A 12,571-nucleotide genomic window follows, 5' to 3' on the forward strand; every position below is an offset into this window, starting at 1 on the left:
TCCATGTACCACTGTACTATAAAGTATAAACGAAGGGTTACCTTTCGATGTCACCTATTTCGATTTCGCAATGACTTCTGATTATCCCACATGAATGGACATCTCATCTGCAAGATGCATAGATGTGCGGCATCACTATATGGAAGGTTTTCTTTAAAACCGGTACAAACTATGCAAAGGACACCGGTAGCGTTCCCCCAAGGATCAGCCTTTGGACCCACACTTTTTCCCTTGTTCATCAATGACCTTCCAAGAAGTACCAACCCAAAGCGCCAAACCTTCGCGTACTATACCGAATATTTCCGGAAAATGTGAAGAGAACGAAGGCTTGGTCTAGCGACAACAATAACTCTTCTCTTTTAATGTGACAAGCGCAAAACTCAACATTTTGGAACATAAATCTGAGGCGTTGCAACAAGGGGACTGAGTTTATTGCAACCGAGAATATAGGAGCCCCTTGTGTTAACGGATCTAAATTTTAAACAGCACATATGAAAATTCGCTGCACGGATATATAGTGGATGCTAGGTCATCTACAGTACAGAAAACCTTCCACTGTCCACCACAGTCCACACAGATGAACAAGGTTCCGTCTCGTTATACATAATATTCGTACGCCCCCACGAGGCGAATCTATGCATCATTTCCAATATTAATATTCTAGCCGTTCGTTTTTTTTTCTTAGGTACGACTTACGACCTGCTTGTCCAGTGTTCATACAGGAGGTGGAGTACTCGAAGATAACTTACTATATTTGGTAGAGGTCACACTGGATAACATCCTTCTCACATCCGGCCCGGGGATTTAAACCTGCAAGCACGCTATACCACTATACCAGACTTGGAATTTTGAAAAACAAAAACAAGGTTCTTGAAAATATTCAGACATGCTATTATAATGGTTCTCACTCTCATCGTGCTTGACTATAAAAAAATGTCTCTAACGACTAAACATTCCGAAGCAAGAGCCATAAACCAAGCAAAGATAGAGTGTAGAAGGGCTGAAAAGGAGTTCCAGAGGCTGGTTGCAAGCGAGGTCAAGTCAAACCCAAAGGCGTTATACCGCTATGCAAAGTCGAAATTAAAAACGCGAGTAGGAGTATCAGACCTGAGGCTTGAAGATGGTAGTTACGCAGATTCTGACCAGGATAAAGCTGAGGTATTGAACAGCTTCTTTTCCTCGGTGTTCGCAAGAGAGGATGCGATTAACCTTCCTGCGTTTGAGGACAGACGGTTCGCCACAGCAATGACCCACATTGTGTTCACAGAAGAGGGTATGAGAAATAAACTGTCAAATCTAAAGGTCCATAAGAGTCCCGGACTTGACATGGAGCATCCTAGAGTGCTAGAGATTATTCAACGAGCTTGCCGAGCCCCTGAAGATCCTGTTTTGTAAATGCCTGGATGAACAAAAGGTCCCCAGTGAATGGAAAGTGGCTTATGTGAGTCCTATCTTCAAGAAGGGCGATCGTCACTCCACGAACAACTATAGACCGGTGAGCCTGACCAGCATAATATGTAAAGTACTTGAGAGGTTTTATGCCGAGGGCTCCTGCTTAACACAATTGCTCAAGGTATTGGATATTTGGACCCATATTCTGGAACGGGGTGGTAATATCGACAATATTTACCTAGATTTTGCCAAGGCCTTCGACAGTGTACCCCACGAAAGGCTGAAAATCAAACTGGAACTGTACGGAATTCGGGGAAATGTCCTTGCGTGGATAGAAGACTTTCTACATGACCGCAAGCAGTGTGTGGTGATTAATCGCACGAAATCATCATCCGTACCTGTCACAAGCGGGGTACCACAGGGCAGTGTATTGGGCCCACTGTTGTTTGTTTGCTTCATAAATGACATGCCTGACGTTGTACACTCCTCCATACAAATGTTTGCCGATGGCGCCAAGTTAATTCGGGAAATCAAGAATCAAGCGGTCTGTGAAGAGCTGCAGAAGGACCTCTGTGGGCTCCAAGAATGGTCGAAGAAATGGCTGCTGAGATTCAATGTCACGAAGTGTAAGAGGATGCACCTGGGGCGTACCAACGGTAAGGAGGCGTATCATATGTCCCAACGGGATGCACTATTTGATACTGAATGTGAGAAGGACCTAGGTGTGTATGTTGAAAATGAGCTGAAGTTTTCGGGCCATTGCGAGAAGAAGGTAAATCTGGCAAATAAATTATTGGGTCTTATAAGAAGGTCGTTCAGATATCTAGATGGTTCGTCCCTCGTAACGATCTTCAAGAGTGAAGTGCATCCCCATGAGGAGTACTGTCACCCCGTCTGGCCCCCGAGATATGCTAGGGACTGTTAGTTGGTCAAAAATGTTCAAAGGAGGGCCACCAGACTGGTGCCTGCACTTCGGCACCTCAGCTACCCTGAGAGATTGGAGCGCCTGAACTTGCCTAGCTTATACTACAGACGGGCAAGGGGTGACCTAATTGAGGTGTATAAGCATCTCAAGGGGCACTACTCAGTCGAGTGTCCTTACCTGGAGCTGGCGGACGCTCGCCCCACAAGGGGTCACAGCTCAAGATTGAAGAAGCCGCAAGTCCAGAAAACTGTGAGGGCAAACTTTTTCGGAGTGAGAGTTGTGAACTCTTGGAACAATCTACCAGAAAGTGTTGCTACGGTACCAAGTGTGAGCTCTTTCAAGACAAGACTTGACCAACACTGGAGCAGGTTCAGGTACATTCAGGAGCCGGTGCATGCCCAGTACTTGCCAACAGTGCGTAACAGAGACGTGACCGATCGCCCAAGCGGCTAACGAGTCGATCATTTGGTGAAGAGGATAAAAGAAAAGGAAAAGTAACAGAGACGTGACCGATCGCCTAAGTGGCTAACGAGTCAATCATTTGGTGAAGAGGATAAAAGTAAAGTAAAGTGAAAGAAGCTGATAGACGAGTCGAGACTACACCATGCCAACACTTTGTTAAGAAAATGTATCTAGTTTAGTTTTGGTTCCACTTTGAACGTTATGTTTTAGTTTAGTTAAGTCAAAATGAGCAATGCGTTCTTACATCTCCATTTACGAAAAAAATAATTACGAACCTCTGAGAATCTGAGTCTAACACAATGCCATGGTGTCATTCGCAAATTCAACAGGACACAGGAAGCATAGGGGAAACAATTGTGTTACGCTCTTGCACAACAACAAACAAACTTGAAATTCCTCACCTGAACAACACCCTCACTCGGGCTGGTAGCATATATATATATATATATATATATATATATATATATATATATATATATATATATATATATATATATATATATATATATATATATATATATGAGGACAAATTATGATAGGCTACAACCAATTCTCAAAAAAATGAGGATATATGACAATAACTGGTTTGTTATAAATTAACGGAGCCCCTCATCAACTAACTTGGTGAATCCATCCTAACCTTAAAAGTTTTAAAATTACTTAATTGCTACTGTGAAAAAATAATTCAGAAAAACTTAACATGCAGTACCGTTGCTTTTATACCTACCTAAGTGTCCAGCTACTTCGCTACATTATCATCGTCGATATATAGCATTCTTAAACAGATTTAACTCATGAAAAAAAATGTGGTAAATGATCAGTTTAGCTGATAGTCATTTATAACAATATCTCAGACAGGAAACGCCTCGCTGAACAGGTTGGATGACGACGACACTCATCTGATTTCTCCCGGCGCTTTTTTTTCACTGATGTGTTTGCTTTAATTTCTAAAATGCAAATTGGGCGGGAGACCGACGGAAAACGAGAGTGAAAATCATTTTAGATTTTCAAGATTTTCATAGCCCGCCGCGGACCTCCTGTAAATCTGTCCATGTGCTTTAGAATGCTTGGTTCGTGTAGTCTGTTTCATAAATGGACTCACACTTTAGTCCTTCTTACCCCCACTGGACTTGCATTTTAGGCTATTATTTTTAGCACTTGAAACAAATGCTATATGTCTATAGCGAAGAAAATCCCACCAAAAATATCAAGCAATAGTGGGAGAGCTCAACTGCACGTTCATCATAATTAATAATACCCAAATACATAATTTCATATTTCTTCAAAGCTAACATATTAGACATAATTTGGTCTCAAATGTTACTTCCTATATCTTTTGCGGCTAATATGGAGGACTTCATAGCCGCTCCCCCCTGGCTCAGTAACAGTAAGTTCGCCCACGGCAGGTGTCAAGCTATGGTAGGTTAGGTTAGGTTAAGGTTAGGTTAAGGTTAAGTTAGGTTAGGTTAGGTTAAATTGGTTTAAGGTTAGGTTAGGTTGAACTTTTCAATAAGCACTTTTTAACATATTTGCCATAATTGCGACAGTGTTCACTATATAACGCTGTAAAATTGTGGCGTTTTTAAATTCATTTTCTATGAAAAAAATCGGCGGCTGCGAAGTCGTAAAAAATTTACCATACAGTATACTGGATCGGTGAGTAAAACGTTAAGTATGCTTACAGTTGCCTCTGAAGTTGATTGGCTCCTCCATCTCATCACAACAATACCGAAGTCGATATTCAGTGTATGCACACATTATATACAAATGTTATTGACACTTTAAACTACAAAATATAGCAGTTTTCGTTCCTTAATTGGAAGGCTGTTAGGATGTTTGAAGGTCGTACGGATCTGAACCTGTTACACGTGTCACAGTGAGAACTGATGACCCAGAGAACCAGAGAACCTTAGAGTTTTTTTCTTTTTAAGGGGATAAGCCCACCCGGGCACAGGTTACTGACCCACATCAGGGCCTGGGGGGCGAAAATATAATAATAATAATAATAATAATAATAATAATAATAATAATAATAATAATAATAATAATAATAATAATAATAATAAAAATAATAATAATAATAATAATAATAATAATAATAATAATAATAATAATAACTATTATTATTATAATAATTAATAAATATTAATAACAAAATACTAAAAAAAATAAAAATATTAAACAATCATAATCATAAATAAATACAAAATCGAAAAAACTAAATCAAGAATGAGAACTGATAAACATTATATATGTTGTGTTGTCAATAGTAAGAGAAACAATTGAGACCCTGCAATTGCGTGTAAATGAAGCAGAAAGTCAGATCAGCAACCTGGGACTTGGTTACAATTTTCGTGATGCCATATGGCAGCAGGGTCTACCATTAGACAACACATTATGCTTCCAATATCTTCCCAGGTGGTAGTACCTCCCTGTTTGGTAGCTGCCTACTATCTACTACCTACCAAAAGTGTACTGTACTTCCCTAAAATAAGTGAAGTGTTGCAGCAGCGACGATACACACAGTTTTTTTTAACAAGTTTGAGGAATGTCATATCAGTATGTGTATTATGTGTCATTACCATATCCAGCAAAAAAAAAAAAAATTATATCCTCTTGAATATTGCAAAGGAGTGATCTACATCCACCAGGGCTCGAAAGGTACCCATTTCCTTTTTTTTTTTTTTTAAATGCGTACATGCATTGAGCGTGTTCCAGGCGTGGTCAACGACTCAAAACATTGCGACCCTTGGGAAGGAAGCAAGAGTTGTATCCACTCAGGCTCCACGATATACAGTATACTGTAGAGTGTAGACGTACTACAGTAGCTAAAACAACTATCTGTGCAGGTGGGGGTCGATATGCTCCGAAATTTTACGTGTGACTAGTGACAGCCCTCAAATACCAAAATTTATCTTTTTACTTTTACTTTTATCCTCTTCACCACTGATCGGCTCGTTAGCCGCTTGGGCGATCGGTCACGTCACTGTTACGCACTGTTGGCAAGTACTGGGCATGCACCGGCTCCTGAATGTAGCTGAACCTGCTCCAGTGTTGGTCAAGTCTTGTCTTGAAAGAGCTCACACTTGGTACCGTAGCAACACTTTCAGGTAGATTGCTCCAAGAGTTCACAACTCTCACTCCGAAAAAGTTTGCCCTCACAGTTTTCTGGACTTGCGGCTTCTTCAATCTTGAGCTGTGACCCCTTGTGGGGCGAGCGTCCGCCAGCTCCAAGTAAGGACACTCGACTGAGTAGTGCCCCTTGAGATGCTTATACACCTCAATTAGGTCGCCCTGTAGGGGTATGAGATATTTCTCCTCCATCCTGTGTGAATGGCCACTCCGGGGTCACCATTTGTAGGGTTATGGGATGTTGGTTCACTCTCAGGATGGGATGGAAAAAGGAAACTCACAATGTGCTCACTGTATACATATTGTATTGGATGTACAATGCAGCTTGGTGCTGGGCAGGTAGCATGGTAATAAGCGTTGAGTAGAGAGAGCTGGGTGGTGAGGGTGCCCTGAGTGAGGGCACGCAGCTTGAGGGACGCCAAGGTCGCTGGCAGGAGCGGCAGCTGCCAGGCTGACGCGGAGGAGGTGTTGCTTGCTGGTGGCACTGGGTAGAAAGAGGGGCTGGTCACAACGGTGTCAGGCCTTATAAGGCGGGGGTAGGCGTGGGTAGATAGTTGACCCCCGCTCCGTGGGCGGCGCTGGAGGCGTAGGCTGGGGAATTCGAGAAGCTTCGGTGCTTGTAGGGGAGGAATCCACTACAAACTCCTCTTTGCAACCACCTCCATGCTATCGGCTACTTCCTCAGTCGTAGCAAGGATCTCTTTCCCAACTTGCTCTAGTTTGGCAACCAGCAAGAATCCAGCTTCATCTATTTTCGTCCCTAGGGAACTCGTTCCCCTATGGCTTGCGATCGCCTCTTTCACCTTGACTATGCAGTCAAGGCAATTCCAGCAACAGCCTTCATGCTTTACGGCAACTTGCATCGTCCTAAACACTGCATTGGTCAGGCCTGTACCATCTATATCCGTCGCCCCCCTGCAGTAATCACATATCATACTCATCATGGTTGTTTTTGTCATCCATGGTCTCATATTGTTTCCCACAAAGTATGCACAGATAGTTGTTTTAGCTACTTACACACACACACACACACACACACACACATATATATATATATATATATATATATATATACAATCAACACCTCAAGGATTCGAACCCACGGCCACGAGTCCATGACTGTGACCGGGCTTGTGGGCCGTGGGTTCGAATCCTGGCGGGTTTGATGTATGTAGAAATCAGCGTGTTTTATTGGGCTAATGAAATATATATATATATATATATATATATATATATATATATATATATATATATATATATATATATATATATATATATATATATATATATATATATATATATATATATATATATATATATATATATATATATACACAATAATTGGTTGTCTGTGTTACTTAAAAAAATAGTGCATTGTAGTGGACTTCTCCCCTACAACTGCGTAGCGGCGTCACCAGCTGCTACCATCTTCCCCAGCAACCAAGCGAGCGGCGACACCAGATGTTACCGTATCTTAGCAACGGAACCAAAGACCGGCGACTTTCTCGGGTTTTCCCAACATGTCTCATAGATGACTCACGGCTGCCGGGTATAAAAGCTCTGTCTCTCCATTGAAATTTATTCTGGCCATTCTTCTTGAACACGCAACACCTACTCGAGCAAGCTCCTCGCTGTCCAGCATTCATTCAACCAGGAGGCCAGCAACAGGCAACATCTTCTCTAACGAAGCTCCTGCACATCTACCTCCTTCAACACGCTACTTACCGAACGTCTCTACTGAGCAGCTCCTCACCACACGGCACCTCCAGCACCAGACTGTCTATCATATAACTTATATTATACAAGAAAACCACATTAGAGTTTCCATCCATCCTGAGTGCTAGACAACATTATACCACGAATTCCTACAGCATATTGAATTATTTCCATTCTAGAGGAGTCTGGCAAAGCTCCCACTGCTTCTACCACTATTGCTCTTTAACAAATTTGACGAGGAAATATATTGAGATGCGACGAAATGTCATTACTTATACGCACATTCCAGTTTATGAAGCATTGTCACCTTATGCTTGCTTGATCTCAAATCTGGAGTCTCGTGGATTATCTACTCAGACCCGCTGCATGACTATCAAGAAAATCTTTTGCTCGTCCTATTTTATCATTGTTTATCTTTCTTGAATGTCGCTCAACAGGCACAAAATCTGGCATGATGCCGGTATCATATTCCTGATAACTAATGCAAAACAAACAAACACAATAGAACGTTACAATGATAAGGTGCTAGAAACTGGTTATCTCCGCTACGTTGCAGTATTGGTGTTACACTTGACAACCTCAAGTCAGCACGACGGAATATATGCCGCCGCTATTCTTACTTTCGTATATTGCGCCGACCTTTTTCATAATATCAAAATATTTCACTTGGTAACGTATAGTGTGAGTGTGATTTTGATGCCATTTTAATGTAATTTTGGTTCTTTAACTCTCGTCAGATCGTTGCGTTCTTGCACCACCAGTTTTGAGGAAAAATATTTACGTATGTGTCTTAGTTCTGGTCTTGTAATTGAAATGACGATTTAACATAACAGTATTTTTTTTAACCCTAACTCTGAGAAGCATTCGTATGTACGAATCGTGGAGAATCCTGATGAAACGTGGAAAAACTACGAACTTGAATGTTACTACGAAATTCTGAAGGATCAACGAAGACATAAATCTACCCTAACCCCAATTAAAAGGATAATGAGACTTAAAAGAAACTTGAGTTAACTTAGTGTTATTTTGGTAATACGATTTTTCTCCAGTAGGAGAATATCTTGATGGGATATTCTCCACGGGAAAATGTCTCATATGATTTTGCATAGCAGGAAAAGTATGTAGATATTTTTTCTAGTGGAGAATTTTGTCTATTGGAAATTGTGGTGAAATTTTGTTCTCTCACCAGTTGTACACCATCAGCATAACAGAATGTCGGAGGAATAATTTTTTTAATGAAGAAGGATGAAGAGGGGGGGTTTGGTGCGGGCGGAGTATTTAGGGAGAAAGGAATTTGGAATAGTTTTGCATACATATTAAAAGAGAAGTCTAGACAGAGAGAGAGAGAGAGGGAGAGATAAACATACAAAGAGATACTGGCATATAAGCAAGGCGAGAGAAAGAATGGGTGAGGGATAGAAAGATATAGATGAAGAGAAGCAACGTGTACGAAGAGAGGAAGTTCCAGTATCAGGATGAGGTGAATGGGGGAGGGTTATGTGGCGTTGTATATATGTAGTTATATGTAGTGATGATGGGTGGTGTTATATGTAGTGATGATGGATGGTGTAATATGTAGTGATGATGGATGGTGTAATATGTAGTGATGATGGGTGGTGTTATATGTAGTGGTGATCTATATCTATATAAAACAAAGAAGTCTGTCTGTTTGTGTGTCCGCACGAGAATCTCGGAAACTACTTTACCGATCTGTAGTGATGATGGGTGGTGTTATATGTACTGTAGTGATGATTAGACAATAAAATAATAAGTTTAATGCTAAAAAAATATACTTTGCTGTACCGTTGTAGTGAAAAACATGGTGGAACTTACATACACCGTTAATGAACTATTGATGGAAGAAGTTTTGGGGACTGAACAGTGAGACAATGTGGAGCCTCCCGGAGGGTGGCGTCCTACCGTGGCCTAGCGAATGAGCCACCCGGAGGGCGGCGTTTATTTGCTAGTGTATATATATATATATATATATATATATATATATATATATATATATATATATATATATATATATATATAGAAGTCCGCGTGCTTTATAAATGGAATATATATATATATATATATATATATATATATATATATATATATATATATATATATATATATATATATATATATATATATATATATATATATATATATATATATATATATATATATATATATATATATATATATATATATGTGTGTGTGTGTGTGTGTGTGTGTGTTCAGGTTTATTCGCCTAACATACTGTACACTCAGGAGCACAGACATAATCAAGAACATTGAACATTTACATTTACTATCGAGTCTGAAAGGTTTCATGAAGGTAATAGTGAGTGCGTGAAGTGTTTGCTGTGGATGTATTGCTTCTCAGTACGTTTTTACAAATTATTTATGAGTTACGTCATACTTCGGCAAGTAGGGGGCGCTGTGACCCTGACGTAACGGCGGATTCCACACCCACACGCGCACACACAGTCGGGCCTATTGCTTCGCATTAACGCTCACTGTACTGTGGCTGACTCACATTCCACTTCACTAAAAACAAAGACAGTTTATCATATTACTGACTCAACAGATAATGTAGTCTTCCCATTAAACTTGTTAGATTCTGAAAATGGGTAATTGAAAATCTTCTAATAATTTAAACTAATGATTTTCGTGTAAAAGCAAATGGTATTTCGTATTTAAACACTTGGGAATTCCAATGAAATGTATGGTAGGTGGGTGTTAGGTAGGGCTGGGAGAGGGGGTGCCTGAGTGCGTGTACTGTGGGAAGAGCAGATCACCTGGTGCTGTAGAAGTGTAGACGTGGCGGATCCCGTGTTCTTGCCCACTCACCTCCACCACTCTCATCGTACACCCCGTGATATTTATTCGGGATTGTGACTCACTGTAGGTCCTGAGTGGGACATACCAGTGGTGCTACGCATATCTGAACGCTACTGACTCATACCTGGGTGACAGGATCATGCATCGTCAGATTGATGTAGAACTTAAATGTTGAAACCGAAATCTTAAAGTGGATATAAATCTTCTCCATTGATCTACTGTACTATATGTCTCAGTGAATCATCTATCACCATCCTCAGAAAATTTTGCCGTAACAGTGCTGAGTGAGTAAGCGTTGTTCATATTGTTGAATTCCTGACCACTAGAGCCAATGGGGCTCCTCTGACTTATACAACATTCAAAATGTGTTTAGCAGTAAATGAAAAGAGAAAATGGATGTGATATTATTACACTTATTAATGCTAATTTTTAGAACAGACAAATCCGGCACTAAAGGTTGCCAAGCAAGTGTACTGCCAGTGTCTTTACTGTTTCATATTATCGGCTGCAAGTCCTTAGATCACTGACAATGGTTATTGTCTTGCCCAGTCAAAAACAGAGAACAAATCAGCAGTAAATCGCTAAGGATGGTCATAAACCTTGATCTGTCCGTAGATCACGCACGATAATCAGATTCACTCAAATTGCAATGTACTCGCCATTAAGAAACCAGAATAACCATTTTAATGCTATTCTACAAGGGCCCTGTATACACAAATGATGCTGTAGAAGTGCCAAGGTAATCATTTCTATAAACATCCACGAGTGGTAAAAAAAATGTTTTATAATGTTGTTTTGACTCGTCGTTTTGAGATTTTCTTTAATACATAGAAGCTTTTGTTAAATCAAAATGTTTGTTATTTGAAAAATTTGTGTAACTTTTATATTTCTGTAATATTTAGAAGGTTGAGTACTGGAATGTGTTTTTGGAAGTTTCGTTATACTTATGTTTCTATAATATCTGGAAGTCTGCAATTCAGACGTTTCTGAAGCAATAATGTTTCTCAACTATTTACAAATTTCTGTAAAACTTAAATTTTCTACAACAGTTTGAACATTTCTATGATAATTGCTTGTCTTCGTCATGTTTGAAAGTTTCTGAAAAAATATAACTTTCTGTAATGTTAATAAGTTTATGTAATATTAAAAAGTTTATGTACGGTTTGAAGGTTTCTGTAGTACTTGGAAATTTTTGTATTATGCTGGAGGAACAGAAGCCCAAATTTTGACAGTGAGGTCTTGGGGAATGTTGCCCGAAGCCAGGCTGGACTGGTGGTCCTTGGAGAGTCAGGTGGCTGAAGGCTACCACCTGTTCACTCACGCCCTCTGCTGCACACTGGGCAAATGCACCTGGTCATGTTATTCTTAGTTGATGGGTTAGTGTTATGGGAAAGTATGTAATTTGTTTACCAACTAAATGAAGATAATAAGTGTTATCACCGCTGGCTTGTTATCACTGGCGTCAGTGCTAGCGTTTGCTGCCTTACGCGAACAAACATTAAATCTCTCAGCCTGCGACCACGTGCCCCCACGCGGCCTGTGACCTCGCCAGATGTGGCGGCTGGGAGGAGGAGGTGTTTACCGCCGGGAGTGTAAGTGTTATCGCCGCTGGCGTCAGTGCTGGCGTCAAGTGCTGACGTTTGCTTTCTTACCCGAACAAACATTAGGGGGTGGGCGGCGTTTAAGGACAAGAGGTCCTGATTCTGCTGAGTGTATGGTTTAGAGGGTGGCGTGGCCGCCTGGACTCCATGATGCAGATCGCCCTCTCAAGTGATGCTGTGAGGACCAGACCTCTGCTAGCAGTGGTGAACACCGACTCCCAATCCTAGCCGAGTTTTGTACTGGAACAATTTACACAGTACTATTTTCCCTTGGAAAACCACACTGGTTCGCATTGACCCGCACTTGTAAGTACAACCAAAGTGATGACATACCCCTCAGTACTGAAATATTGTGGACTAATTATGCCTACTCGTTCCTGCCTTATCTGGAGTAATAAGGCAATGCGGAATGAAGTGTAACTAAGATTAATAGAGTTATGAACTTTGTATCATGTCAATATGCTCAATAATCAATTGTAATTAAGATAAATTGTGTGAGACTAACTAA

This window comes from Homarus americanus, unplaced genomic scaffold (genome assembly GCF_018991925.1).
Source record: "Homarus americanus isolate GMGI-L3 unplaced genomic scaffold, GMGI_Hamer_2.0 scaffold1024, whole genome shotgun sequence".
NCBI classification, from domain to species: domain Eukaryota; kingdom Metazoa; phylum Arthropoda; class Malacostraca; order Decapoda; family Nephropidae; genus Homarus; species Homarus americanus.